At 42.4% G+C, this 10,013-nt stretch overlaps 21 non-coding genes and 2 pseudogenes across 21 annotated transcripts; 1 reads left to right on the forward strand and 22 right to left on the reverse strand.

The window, feature by feature from the left end:
- Window positions 1-209: 209 nt before the first annotated feature.
- On the reverse strand, window positions 210-359 carry LOC114791439 (uncharacterized; annotated as a pseudogene).
- Window positions 360-3,328: 2,969 nt separating this feature from the next.
- trnav-aac (transfer RNA valine (anticodon AAC)) lies at window positions 3,329-3,401 on the forward strand. Its single transcript has one exon. It is a non-coding gene; the product is annotated as a tRNA-Val (tRNA).
- Window positions 3,402-3,889: 488 nt separating this feature from the next.
- Window positions 3,890-4,008, reverse strand: LOC114791424 (5S ribosomal RNA). Its single transcript, XR_003750025.1, has one exon. It is a non-coding gene; the product is annotated as a 5S ribosomal RNA (ribosomal RNA).
- Window positions 4,009-4,147: 139 nt separating this feature from the next.
- On the reverse strand, window positions 4,148-4,266 carry LOC114791406 (5S ribosomal RNA). The gene has a single exon (XR_003750015.1). It is a non-coding gene; the product is annotated as a 5S ribosomal RNA (ribosomal RNA).
- A 144-nt stretch (window positions 4,267-4,410) lies between these two features.
- On the reverse strand, window positions 4,411-4,529 carry LOC114791365 (5S ribosomal RNA). The gene has a single exon (XR_003749984.1). It is a non-coding gene; the product is annotated as a 5S ribosomal RNA (ribosomal RNA).
- Window positions 4,530-4,866: 337 nt separating this feature from the next.
- Window positions 4,867-4,985, reverse strand: LOC114791401 (5S ribosomal RNA). Its single transcript, XR_003750010.1, has one exon. It is a non-coding gene; the product is annotated as a 5S ribosomal RNA (ribosomal RNA).
- Window positions 4,986-5,128: 143 nt separating this feature from the next.
- On the reverse strand, window positions 5,129-5,247 carry LOC114791407 (5S ribosomal RNA). The gene has a single exon (XR_003750016.1). It is a non-coding gene; the product is annotated as a 5S ribosomal RNA (ribosomal RNA).
- A 145-nt stretch (window positions 5,248-5,392) lies between these two features.
- LOC114791405 (5S ribosomal RNA) lies at window positions 5,393-5,511 on the reverse strand. The gene has a single exon (XR_003750014.1). It is a non-coding gene; the product is annotated as a 5S ribosomal RNA (ribosomal RNA).
- Window positions 5,512-5,848: 337 nt separating this feature from the next.
- LOC114791409 (5S ribosomal RNA) lies at window positions 5,849-5,967 on the reverse strand. The gene has a single exon (XR_003750018.1). It is a non-coding gene; the product is annotated as a 5S ribosomal RNA (ribosomal RNA).
- A 144-nt stretch (window positions 5,968-6,111) lies between these two features.
- Window positions 6,112-6,230, reverse strand: LOC114791402 (5S ribosomal RNA). Its single transcript, XR_003750011.1, has one exon. It is a non-coding gene; the product is annotated as a 5S ribosomal RNA (ribosomal RNA).
- A 144-nt stretch (window positions 6,231-6,374) lies between these two features.
- On the reverse strand, window positions 6,375-6,493 carry LOC114791408 (5S ribosomal RNA). Its single transcript, XR_003750017.1, has one exon. It is a non-coding gene; the product is annotated as a 5S ribosomal RNA (ribosomal RNA).
- Window positions 6,494-6,637: 144 nt separating this feature from the next.
- Window positions 6,638-6,756, reverse strand: LOC114791411 (uncharacterized; annotated as a pseudogene).
- A 143-nt stretch (window positions 6,757-6,899) lies between these two features.
- Window positions 6,900-7,018, reverse strand: LOC114791398 (5S ribosomal RNA). The gene has a single exon (XR_003750007.1). It is a non-coding gene; the product is annotated as a 5S ribosomal RNA (ribosomal RNA).
- Window positions 7,019-7,163: 145 nt separating this feature from the next.
- Window positions 7,164-7,282, reverse strand: LOC114791383 (5S ribosomal RNA). Its single transcript, XR_003749993.1, has one exon. It is a non-coding gene; the product is annotated as a 5S ribosomal RNA (ribosomal RNA).
- A 144-nt stretch (window positions 7,283-7,426) lies between these two features.
- Window positions 7,427-7,545, reverse strand: LOC114791436 (5S ribosomal RNA). Its single transcript, XR_003750036.1, has one exon. It is a non-coding gene; the product is annotated as a 5S ribosomal RNA (ribosomal RNA).
- A 146-nt stretch (window positions 7,546-7,691) lies between these two features.
- On the reverse strand, window positions 7,692-7,810 carry LOC114791404 (5S ribosomal RNA). The gene has a single exon (XR_003750013.1). It is a non-coding gene; the product is annotated as a 5S ribosomal RNA (ribosomal RNA).
- A 143-nt stretch (window positions 7,811-7,953) lies between these two features.
- Window positions 7,954-8,072, reverse strand: LOC114791416 (5S ribosomal RNA). Its single transcript, XR_003750020.1, has one exon. It is a non-coding gene; the product is annotated as a 5S ribosomal RNA (ribosomal RNA).
- Window positions 8,073-8,427: 355 nt separating this feature from the next.
- Window positions 8,428-8,547, reverse strand: LOC114791410 (5S ribosomal RNA). The gene has a single exon (XR_003750019.1). It is a non-coding gene; the product is annotated as a 5S ribosomal RNA (ribosomal RNA).
- A 144-nt stretch (window positions 8,548-8,691) lies between these two features.
- On the reverse strand, window positions 8,692-8,810 carry LOC114791397 (5S ribosomal RNA). The gene has a single exon (XR_003750006.1). It is a non-coding gene; the product is annotated as a 5S ribosomal RNA (ribosomal RNA).
- Window positions 8,811-8,955: 145 nt separating this feature from the next.
- Window positions 8,956-9,074, reverse strand: LOC114791371 (5S ribosomal RNA). The gene has a single exon (XR_003749987.1). It is a non-coding gene; the product is annotated as a 5S ribosomal RNA (ribosomal RNA).
- A 148-nt stretch (window positions 9,075-9,222) lies between these two features.
- LOC114791400 (5S ribosomal RNA) lies at window positions 9,223-9,341 on the reverse strand. Its single transcript, XR_003750009.1, has one exon. It is a non-coding gene; the product is annotated as a 5S ribosomal RNA (ribosomal RNA).
- Window positions 9,342-9,484: 143 nt separating this feature from the next.
- On the reverse strand, window positions 9,485-9,603 carry LOC114791394 (5S ribosomal RNA). Its single transcript, XR_003750003.1, has one exon. It is a non-coding gene; the product is annotated as a 5S ribosomal RNA (ribosomal RNA).
- Window positions 9,604-9,748: 145 nt separating this feature from the next.
- LOC114791399 (5S ribosomal RNA) lies at window positions 9,749-9,866 on the reverse strand. Its single transcript, XR_003750008.1, has one exon. It is a non-coding gene; the product is annotated as a 5S ribosomal RNA (ribosomal RNA).
- Between the last annotated feature and the right edge of the window lie 147 nt (window positions 9,867-10,013).

The following is a 10,013-nucleotide window of genomic DNA, read 5'->3' on the forward strand; positions in this document are numbered from 1 at the left end:
GCACCAAGCTACAAGATTCAAGAGATTTATTGTCAGTGTACACATTCTACCATGTATTTGGAAAAAAAACACACCCATAGTGCACTCATAAAAGGAACACAATTTTTTATGCTTTAGGATTACATCTAAACGGACTTTTGAAGTCAGTCACAAAGCTTTCTGTCCAGTCAGTCAAGTTAATATTTTAATTACACCGTGTTAGTCAGGGGAGAGTGCGAACGCGCTATTAATAATTAAGAAGTCGAGATTCTAACATTTGAGGAATTTGCAGGGGTCTGCACAGCCGGGGTGCAATGGCTGAGCCTCGCCCTGGGTGAACCGCCTTCTTGATCACGGGATCTCCCCTGCCAGGTAAGAAAGAATTCTGCACGGTCACATAGGCGACGCCATCCACGCAGACAAGCGTCACCAGCACGGTGCATCCTGGACGGAGCACAAAAGCAGCGCCGGTCCACTGAACCCCTGCAAGAAGAAAATGGACCCATCAAAACTGCGATTCAAGCAACATACGAAAAGAAATAATTTAGCGCCGGAAAAAGGGTTACAAGATATGTCTTGTGAGGTATCCCAGAATGCATTTCAGACAAATCACCGCGTTCAAAAAACAACCACCATAATATAATTATATAATAATAACCACATGTCAGCACATAATGTAATTAGATCGTTTACAATGAAGCTGTATTTACAAATTTTCCAGTAATATTTCAAGGTTTTGGTTAGCCAGTTGGTTAGCCAGTCGCTACTTCCGGTGCAGCGATTTAGAAACGTCTGGAACCGACTACAGCTTTTATTCCGACCCGACATCTGAAGAGAAACAATACGGAACAGGACATAAAGTATGCTGCCGGTTTTTCCACAACCGCGACATAAAACGTGAAACTTGCACACATACAAATGTTCGTCGACTAAAAGGAATCGGTGGCAAATTTATTAAAACACAAAACGCCCTTTGCAATACTACACAGTAGACGTGTTTGGGATGGAGTGACACTTGGTCACTGTGCTTCTATGATGCCACTGAGCGGCGCTGCACCATCCAGAGATCTCGCTGCTCTCGCTAGAATCATTTCTGTCGAGCTGCGCCCGTTAGATGTTTGAATCGCCGTTTGTCTGAACTCTGGCAGTAACGTGTGCTGGTGTGGACATGTGAACCGTGGCGTCCTAATGGCAAGCTGGCTATGAAAATCCATTGAGCGTTCTGGGAAATCCTCCTCAATTACTGTGTTTTTTTTGCCTGCCAGTTTTTGTGCTTTTACATTTATTTACATTTAAGGCATTTGGCAGACGCCCTTATCCAGAGCTACTTACAATGTGCTTTCACAAAAATACTCAGTGACTGAGCTGTTCTGACCTCGAGGGGAAGTTCATTCCACCACCGAGGGGCCAAGACAGAGAAGAGTCTAGATGAGCGTCTTCCTTTTACCTTCAGAGATGGAGGGACCAGGCGAGCAGTACTGGAGGCTCGGAGTATACCAGGTGCAGTGCGAGGTGTAATAAGGGCTGTGAGGTAGGATGGTGCTACTCCATGTCTGGCTTTGTAGGCCAGCATCAGTATTTAGAACCTGATGCGTGCAGCTACTGGGAGCCGGTGGAGGGAACGTAGCAGAGGGGCGGTGTGGAGGTTAAAGATCAGTCGTGCTGCTACATTTTGTATGAGTTGTAGCGGTTGGATGGTACATAGAGATAGACCAGCTAGACTATTGTAAGACTATTTTATTTGTCCCGTCTTTCTGTTTCAGACTGAGGAAGGGAGAACCAAGATCCTCCAAAAGGCGACAGTGGATGATGGTTGTGCAGACACCTTCTCTAGAGGGGAATTTCCTTGTTATTTACACAAGGTGCCGCTGTAACGTCCCGTCACACGGACTCTTCTCACTCCTCCTGTTTGCCAGACGCTATCGCAACATCGGGGTTCGATCTGTTGCCACCAGAGTGCTGAACTCACTCCCTGCTTCCCCCTCCATCACAAACACGGACTGTTCACTGACTGAACTGCACTCTTCGTCGCTGTCTTGGTGATGCACTATGGACATTCTCAGGAATTCTGTTCATGTTAAAGTTAAAAGTTTATTCATATTCATTTCACTTCTAGCTTCACTCTAACTTAAAGTATGGATTTTTATATTTGCTTACTCCATGTTAATATGCCTTCTCTGTGTCCTGTTTTTACTGTATCTGTAGCTTTGCCATCTTGTCATTCTGTATGCTGGACTGTATAGAGCTAAGATGACAGGAAAGTGTGCTGCTAGTTTCCCAACAAAAGCCGGCTGTATCACTAGAAATATTGTGATATATTACTTTATTAGGTTGTTGTCCCAGTAATGGTGCAAATGAACATAATACACTTCCATGTTGCTGTAGTTTATAAGCAGATCCCGTCCATCGGCAGTTATCTCATTGGCTTGGATCGGGGGGGTTGTTACAATGTGAGCCACTAGATGCTCATTTCCCATGATAACATCATGTCTTCTCACCTCTACTCAGCATCCCACTGGAAACACGAGCAGCAGTCAAGTGAACCACATCCACCAGTAACATCTGGATCACTTGAAACAAATGCAGCAGAGTGTAGCGCGTCCCTGAGGGAAAGGAAGTCTGTCCACACACATCTCGCTTCAGACACTCAGGGGAGATGGACTATTGCACTATAACGCTTTTGTTAATCTCTCAATCTGCAAAAATCACTGTGTGGTTTAGGGTGGAGGGGGTGTCATCTGTAAGTCCTTTATAACATGCTGGGCAAGGACATTATTAGATTTTGTGTAGTCAAAATAACAAACATAAAACCACTGTACCTGTTGAATGCAGACACATACATACATGGGGGCAGTGGTGGCCTAGCGGTTAAGGAAACGGTCCTGTAAACAGAAGGTTGTCGGTTCGATTCCCGATCCGCCAAGGTGCCACTGAGGTGCCACTGAGCAAAGCACCGTCCCCACACACTGCTCCCCGGGCGCTTGTCATGGCTGCCCACTGCTCACTCAGGGTGATGGGTTAAATGCAGAGGACAAATTTCACTGTGTGCATCGTGTGCTGTGCTGCTGCGTATCACATGTGACAATCACTTCACTTTCTTCTTTCTTTCTTTCAATCACTGGGTTTCCATCATTTATAAAAAGTGCTTGAGAGTAAGAGCCTTTGATTCGTGAAACAAAATTAAAAAAAAAAAAAAAAAAAATCCTAGCAACTAAAGAAAGAATGTAATGACCTCTTTTATAAGCGCAATATAAACACAAAGTTTTTCAATATTCTTTGTTGCTGTGCTTATATTTCTGATAACCTTCTGATTATGGGTCTGCTTTCTTAACCGCTAGGCCACCATCAAGTTAATGTGGTGTAGTGGTTATCACGTTCGCCTAACACGCGAAAGGTCCTCAGTTTGATACCGAGCAGAAACAGACCTTGTTCTTAGGGCAGTGGTGGCCTAGCGGTTAAGGAAGCGGCCCCGTAATCAGAAGGTTGCCGGTTAGAATCCCGATCTGCCAAGGTGCCACTGAGCAAAGCACCGTCCCCACGCACTACTCCCCGGGCACCTGTCATGGCTGCCCACTGCTCACTCAGGGTGATGGGTTAAACGCAGAGGACACATTTCACTGTGTGCACCGTGTGCTGTGCTGCTGTGTATCACATGTGACAATCACTTTTTTTTCTCTAGAGAAGCTGCAACTTCCAGATGTACAACTCTGCTAGCTAAACAGGTAAATATGACTCCGGGCGTTCTTGGGCTGGTATGGCCGTAAGCAATCTCTGCTTGAAAATCTTGGACTTTAAACAACCTAGGCTTGAAAACATATCACAGAGTGAAAATACCTCTTATCTTACTTTAGAAAAAAACTAACAAAGCGATGCAAAAAAACTTCATTTTAAAAAGTTTTTCAACAGTTAAAGCTTACAGCACCTGGTATTCCCAGGAGGTCTCCCATCCAAGTACTAACCAGGCCCAAGCCTTCTTAGCTTCCGAGATCAGACGAGACCGGGCGTTCTTGGGCTGGTATGGCTGTAAGCAATCTCTGCTTAAAAATATCTTGGACTTTAAAAGACCTAGGCTTGAAAACATATCACAGAGTGAAAATACCTCTTAACTTACTTCAGAAAACAAAGCGATGCAAAAAAACTTCATTTTAAAAAGTTTTTCAACAGTTAAACTTTACAGCACCTGGTATTCCCAGGAGGTCTCCCATCCAAGTACTAACCAGGCCCAAGCCTTCTTAGCTTCCGAGATCAGACGAGACCGGGCGTTCTTGGGCTGGTATTGCCGTAAGCAATCTTGGCTTGAAAATCTTGGACTTTAAACAACCTAGGCTTGAAAACATATCACAGAGTGAAAATACCTCTTAATTTACTTTAGAAAAAAACTAACAAAGCGATGCAAAAAAATTTCATTTTAAAAAGTTTTTCAACAGTTAAAGCTTACAGCACCTGGTATTCCCAGGAGGTCTCCCATCCAAGTACTAACCAGGCCCAAGCCTTCTTAGCTTCCGAGATCAGACGAGACCGGGCGTTCTTGGGCTGGTATGGCCGTAAGCAATCTCTGCTTGAAAATCTTGGACTTTAAACAACCTAGGCTTGAAAACAGGGGTGGTAGTATCCTAGTGGGTAACACACTCGCTTATGAACCAGAAGACCCGGGTTCGAATCCCACTTACTACCATTGTGTCCCTGAGCAAGACACTTAACCCTAAATTGCTCCAGGGAGACTGTCCCTGTAACTACTGATTGTAAGTCGCTCTGGAAAAGGGCGTCTGATAAATAATGTAAATGTAAAACATATCACAGAGTGAAAATACCTCTTAACTTACTTTAGAAAAAAACTAACAAAGCGATGCAAAAAAACTTCATTTTAAAAAGTTTTTCAACAGTTAAAGCTTACAGCACTTGGTATTCCCAGGAGGTCTCCCATCCAAGTACTAACTAGGCCCAAGCCTTCTTAGCTTCCGAGATCAGACGAGACCGGGCGTTCTTGGGCTGGTATGGCCGTAAGCAATCTCTGCTTGAAAATCTTGGACTTTAAACAACCTAGGCTTGAAAACATATCACAGAGTCAAAATACCTCTTAACTTACTTTAGAAAAAACTAACAAAGCGATGCAAAAAAACTTCATTTTAAAATTTTTTTCAACAGTTAAAGCTTACAGCACCTGGTATGCCCAGAAGGTCTCCCATCCAAGTACTAACCAGGCCTAAGCCTTCTTAGCTTCCGAGATCAGACGAGACCGGGCGTTCTCGGGCTGGTATGGCCGTAAGCAATCTCTGCTTGAAAATCTTGGACTTTAAAACAACCTAGGCTTGAAAACATATCACAGAGTGAAAATACCTCTTAACTTACTTTAGAAAAAAACTAACAAAGCGATGCAAAAAAACTTCATTTTAAAAAGTTTTTCAACAGTTAAAGCTTACAGCACCTGGTATTCTTAGGAGGTCTCCCATCCAAGTACTAACCAGGCCAAAGCCTTCTTAGCTTCCGAGATCAGACGAGACCGGGCGTTCTTGGGCTGGTATGGCCGTAAGCAATCTCTGCTTGAAAATCTTGGACTTTAAACAACCTAGGCTTGAAAACAGGGGTGGTAGTATCCTAGTGGGTAACACACTCGCTTATGAACCAGAAGACCCGGGTTCGAATCCCACTTACTACCATTGTGTCCCTGAGCAAGACACTTAACCCTAAATTGCTCCAGGGAGACTGTCCCTGTAACTACTGATTGTAAGTCGCTCTGGAAAAGGGCGTCTGATAAATAATGTAAATGTAAAACATATCACAGAGTGAAAATACCTCTTAACTTACTTTAGAAAAAAACTAACAAAGCGATGCAAAAAAACTTCATTTTAAAAAGTTTTTCAACAGTTAAAGCTTACAGCACTTGGTATTCCCAGGAGGTCTCCCATCCAAGTACTAACTAGGCCCAAGCCTTCTTAGCTTCCGAGATCAGACGAGACCGGGCGTTCTTGGGCTGGTATGGCCGCAAGCAATCTTGGCTTGAAAATCTTGGACTTTAAACAACCTAGGCTTGAAAACATATCACAGAGTCAAAATACCTCTTAACTTACTTTAGAAAAAAACTAACAAAGCGATGCAAAAAAACTTCATTTTAAAAAGTTTTTCAACAGTTAAAGCTTACAGCACTTGGTATTCCCAGGAGGTCTCCCATCCAAGTACTAACTAGGCCCAAGCCTTCTTAGCTTCCGAGATCAGACGAGACCGGGCGTTCTTGGGCTGGTATGGCCGTAAGCAATCTCTGCTTGAAAATCTTGGACTTTAAACAACCTAGGCTTGAAAACATATCACAGAGTCAAAATACCTCTTAACTTACTTTAGAAAAAAACTAACAAAGCGATGCAAAAAAACTTCATTTTAAAATTTTTTTCAACAGTTAAAGCTTACAGCACCTGGTATGCCCAGAAGGTCTCCCATCCAAGTACTAACCAGGCCTAAGCCTTCTTAGCTTCCGAGATCAGACGAGACCGGGCGTTCTCGGGCTGGTATGGCCGTAAGCAATCTCTGCTTGAAAATCTTGGACTTTAAACAACCTAGGCTTGAAAACATATCACAGAGTGAAAATACCTCTTAACTTACTTTAGAAAAAAACTAACAAAGCGATGCAAAAAAACTTCATTTTAAAAAGTTTTTCAACAGTTAAAGCTTACAGCACCTGGTATTCTTAGGAGGTCTCCCATCCAAGTACTAACCAGGCCAAAGCCTTCTTAGCTTCCGAGATCAGACTAGATCAGGCGTTCTTGGGCTGGTATGGCCGTAAGCAATCTCTGCTTGAAAATCTTGGACTTTAAACAACCTAGGCTTGAAAACATATCACAGAGTGAAAATACCTCTTAACTTACTTTAGAAAAAAACTAACAAAGCGATGCAAAAAAACTTCATTTTAAAAAGTTTTCAAGAGTTAAAGCTTACAGCACCTGGTATTCCCAGGAGGTCTCCCATCCAAGTACTAACCAGGACCAAGCCTTCTTAGCTTCCGAGATCAGACGAGACCGGGCGTTCTTGGGCTGGTATTGCCGTAAGCAATCTTGGCTTGAAAATCTTGGACTTTAAACAACCTAGGCTTGAAAACATATCACAGAGTGAAAATACCTCTTAACTTACTTTAGAAAAAAAACTAACAAAGCGATGCAAAAAAAAATCATTTTAAAAAGTTTCTCAACAGTTAAAGCTTACAGCACCTGGTATTCCCAGGAGGTCTCCCATCCAGGTACTAACCAGGCCCAAGCCTTCTTAGCTTCCGAGATCAGACGAGACCGGGCGTTCTTGGGCTGGTATGGCCGTAAGCAATCTCTGCTTGAAAATCTTGGACTTTAAACAACCTAGGCTTGAAAACATATCACAGAGTGAAAATACCTCTTAACTTACTTTAGAAAAAAACTAACAAAGCGATGCAAAAAAACTTCATTTTAAAAAGTTTTTCAACAGTTAAAGCTTACAGCACCTGGTATTCCCAGGAGGTCTCCCATCCAAGTACTAACCAGGCCCAAGCCTTCTTAGCTTCCGAGATCAGACGAGACCGGGCGTTCTTGGGCTGGTATGGCTGTAAGCAATCTCTGCTTAAAAATATCTTGGACTTTAAAAGACCTAGGCTTGAAAACATATCACAGAGTGAAAATACCTCTTAACTTACTTCAGAAAAAAATTAACAAAGTGATGCAAAAAAACTTTTTAAAATGAAGTTTTTCAACAGTTAAAGCTTACAGCACCTGGTATTCCCAGGAGGTCTCCCATCCAAGTACTAACCAGGCCCAAGCCTTCTTAGCTTCCGAGATCAGACGAGACCGGGCGTTCTTGGGCTGGTATGGCCGTAAGCAATCTTGGCTTGAAAATCTTGGACTTTAAACAACCTAGGCTTGAAAACATATCACAGAGTGAAAATACCTCTTAACTTACTTTAGAAAAAACTAACAAAGCGATGCAAAAAAATTTCATTTTAAAAAGTTTTTCAACAGTTAAAGCTTACAGCACCTGGTATTCCCAGGAGGTCTCCCATCCAAGTACTAACCAGGCCCAAGCCTTCTTAGCTTCCGAGATCAGACGAGACCGGGCGTTCTTGGGCTGGTATGGCCGTAAGCAATCTCTGCTTGAAAATCTTGGACTTTAAAACAACCTAGGCTTGAAAACAGGGGCGGTAGTATCCTAGTGGGTAACACACTCACTTATGAACCAGAAGACCCGGGTTCGAATCCCACTTACTACCATTGTGTCCCTGAGCAAGACACTTAACCCTAAATTGCTCCAGGGAGACTGTCCCTGTAACTACTGATTGTAAGTCGCTCTGGAAAAGGGCGTCTGATAAATAATGTAAATGTAAAAATAATGTAAATGTAAAACATATCACAGAGTGAAAATACCTCTTAACTTACTTTAGAAAAAAACTAACAAAGCGATGCAAAAAAACTTCATTTTAAAAAGTTTTTCAACAGTTAAAGCTTACAGCACCTGGTATTCCCAGGAGGTCTCCCATCCAAGTACTAACCTAGGCCCAAGCCTTCTTAGCTTCCGAGATCAGACGAGACCTGGCGTTCTTGGGCCGGTATGGCCGTAAGCAATCTCTGCTTGAAAATCTTGGACTTTAAACAACCTAGGCTTGAAAACATATCACAGAGTGAAAATACCTCTTAACTTACTTTAGAAAAAAACTAACAAAGCGATGCAAAAAAACTTCATTTTAAAAAGTTTTTCAACAGTTAAAGCTTACAGCACCTGGTATTCCCAGGAGGTCTCCCATCCAAGTACTAACTAGGCCCAAGCCTTCTTAGCTTCCGAGATCAGACGAGACCGGGCGTTCTTGGGCTGGTATGGCCGCAAGCAATCTCTGCTTGAAAATCTTGGACTTTAAACAACCTAGGCTTGAAAACATATCACAGAGTGAAAATACCTCTTAACTTACTTTAGAAAAAAACTAACAAAGCGATGCAAAAAAAACTTCATTTTAAAAAGTTTTTCAACAGTTAAAGCTTACAGCACCTGGTATTCCCAGGAGGTCTCCCATCCAAGTACTAACCAGGCCCAAGCCTTCTTAGCTTCCGAGATCAGACGAGACCGGGCGTTCTTGGGCTGGTATGGCTGTAAGCAATCTCTGCTTAAAAATATCTTGGACTTTAAAAGACCTAGGCTTGAAAACATATCACAGAGTGAAAATACCTCTTAACTTACTTCAGAAAAAAATTTAACAAAGTGATGCAAAAAAAATCTTTTAAAATGAAGTTTTTCAACAGTTAAAGCTTACAGCACCTTGTATTCCCAGGAGGTCTCCCATCCAAGTACTAACCAGGCCCAAGCCTTCTTAGCTTCCGAGATCAGACGAGACCGGGCGTTCTTGGGCTGGTATTGCCGTAAGCAATCTTGGCTTGAAAATCTTGGACTTTAAACAACCTAGGCTTGAAAACATATCACAGAGTGAAAATACCTCTTAACTTACTTTAGAAAAAACTAACAAAGCGATGCAAAAAAAATTCATTTTAAAAAGTTTTTCAACAGTTAAAGCTTACAGCACCTGGTATTCCCAGGAGGTCTCCCATCCAAGTACTAACAAGGCCCAAGCCTTCTTAGCTTCCGAGATCAGACGAGACCGGGCGTTCTTGGGCTGGTATGGCCGTAAGCAATCTCTGCTTGAAAATCTTGGACTTTAAACAACCTAGGCTTGAACACATATCACAGAGTGAAAATATCTCTTAACTTACTTCAGAAAAAAACTAACAAAGCGATGCAAAAAAAACTTCATTTTAAAAAGTTTTTCAACAGTTAAAGCTTACAGCACCTGGTATTCCCAGGAGGTCTCCCATCCAAGTACTAACAGGCCCAAGCCTTCTTAGCTTCCGAGATCAGACGAGACCGGGCGTTCTTGGGCTGGTATGGCTGTAAGCAATCTCTGCTTAAAATATCTTGGACTTTAAAAGACCTAGGCTTGAAAACATATCACAGAGTGAAAATACCTCTTAACTTACTTCAGAAAACAAAGCGATGCAAAAAAAACTTCATTTTAAAAAGTTTCTCAACAGTTAAGCTTACAG

The sequence above is a fragment of the Denticeps clupeoides genome, chromosome 5, assembly GCF_900700375.1.
Source record: "Denticeps clupeoides chromosome 5, fDenClu1.1, whole genome shotgun sequence".
Taxonomy (NCBI): Eukaryota; Metazoa; Chordata; class Actinopteri; order Clupeiformes; family Denticipitidae; genus Denticeps; species Denticeps clupeoides.